This window comes from Podarcis gaigeae (assembly GCF_964106915.1).
Source record: "Podarcis gaigeae genome assembly, chromosome: 16".
Classification (NCBI taxonomy): Eukaryota; Metazoa; Chordata; class Lepidosauria; order Squamata; family Lacertidae; genus Podarcis; species Podarcis gaigeae.
The window spans coordinates 889,182-890,948 of NC_139693.1; the positions used below are offsets into that span (position 1 = coordinate 889,182).

A 1,767-nucleotide genomic window follows, 5' to 3' on the forward strand; every position below is an offset into this window, starting at 1 on the left:
TCCTCCTCCTCCTCCACCCTGTGGCTGGATTTCCAGTGTCAGAAACTGGCATTCGGAAGCAGGCTGCTCCTGAACTTGGAAGCTTTAGATCTCCTCCTCCTTGAACCTGCCTAAGCTCCTCCCCAAACCCTTTCCCTACATTTTGAGGAATGGGATTTCCTCACTGTAACTGTGATGTTTGGGGTCAATCAAGAACAGCAGCAGCAGCAGCAGCAGCAACAACCGTAGTTCTCTCTCCAACCCCTCACTATACAGCATCCCTCTTGCAGCTTCACTTTTCTTTCCTCAGACACAAGTTTACACACCTAAACTATATATTGAGACCCGGTGCAGTGTAAACGAGGCAGCCCCCGGTTCAAATCTCGCCTCGGCTATGAGCAAACTAGGTGGCCTACCAGGAAAGCCACTCGCACACAGACAGCTACCCACTTCCCCACCTGCAATTTTTTTTGGGGGGGGGTGGGGTGGGAAGCAAGAATGCAGATTCACCTTGCAGGGCCATTGTAAGGATTGCAAGCGGGTATTACGCAAAACCCTCTGAACACTTGGCGGTGCCACACGAGGGTGAAGTAATACCAAACGCCCCATTCATTTGTGTTATAAATATGTGTGTGTGTAACGTGAGAGGGAACATTCCCCCCCTTCACACCCTTGCCCCCCCCCCACTGCCATCTCAAAAGTCTTACAGTGGTACCTCGGGTTAAGTACTTAATTCGTTCTGGAGGTCCGTTCTTAACCTGAAACTATTCTTAACCTGAAGCACCACTTTAGCTAATGGGGCCTCCTGCTGCTGCTGCGCCGCTATGTGATTTCTGTCCTCATCCTGAAGCAAAGTTCTTAAACCGAGGTACTATTTCTGGGTTAGTGGAGTCTGTAACCTGAAGCGTCTGTAACCCGAGGCACCACTGTATTTTAAATTGCACGCTGATTTTCCACGTTGAGCAATGAGGAATATCAATATTATATTTGCTGCGCATGCCTCTCCCTCCCCTCCAGCCCCCTGGGGGACCCCTCCTCCCCCAGCCCTGCCAGGTAGGCCTGGCTGGAAGGCCCCGAGAGACGGTGGCCTCCACCCCCTTCACCGCCCAGAGAGGCGAGGCCGGAGACCCCGGGAAGCCCCTCTCGCCCCGGGGGGAGCCCGGCGGGACCCCCTCCCCCCTCCCCCAACCCCAGGCCGGCCTCCGCCCCCTGCCTCTCACCTGAGCCGCCTCCGCCTCGGGGCTCCGTCCTTCCTTCCGCCCGGGCTGCTCCTCTTCCTCCTCCCTCCGCCCCCCGCTTTCCTCTGTCCTCTCCGCCCCCCTCTCGTCTCCCTTCTTCCCTCCCTTCCTTCTTTCCTTCTTTCCCTCTCGCTCCCCCCCTCCAAAGTCCCTCGCCCACCCCCAGCCGCCACACACCGGAAACGGAAACGCCTCCTCGGCCGCCCGCTGGGCCCTTACTCAACCCGCGCGTCACTTCCGGCGGAGGGCGGATGCCAGGCCCCGCGCAGGCCGGCGGGCAGGAGGACAACGTCACTTCCTCCGGGAAGCCCAGCGGGAGGAGGCGGGCTGTTTCGCGTCACTTCCGGAGGAGGGGCCGGAAGGACAGAGAGAGAGAGAGAGAGAGAGAGAGAGAGAGAGAGAGAGAGATTGTGTCCCTTAAAGAGATACTGATAGGAACAGAATTGTCATTATTTTTAGAATAATTATTTTTATAATAATAACCTCTTATAATAATTATATTAATATTTTTAGAATACTTATCTCTATTATCATGGCTGTTAATAAGCTA

General features: G+C 55.2%; 1 protein-coding gene across 2 annotated transcripts in view; it reads right to left on the minus strand.

The window, feature by feature from the left end:
• ETV3 (ETS variant transcription factor 3) overlaps positions 1-1,419 on the minus strand; it is a 13,652-nt gene extending 12,233 nt beyond the window's left edge. The window contains exon 1 of one of the 2 annotated variants that reach the window (XM_083715799.1): positions 1,200-1,419. The gene's annotated coding sequence lies outside the window, so the exon portion shown is untranslated. The remainder of the gene's footprint in view (positions 1-1,199) is intronic. The other variant, XM_083715801.1, reaches the window with a different exon arrangement.
• Positions 1,420-1,767: the final 348 nt, after the last annotated feature.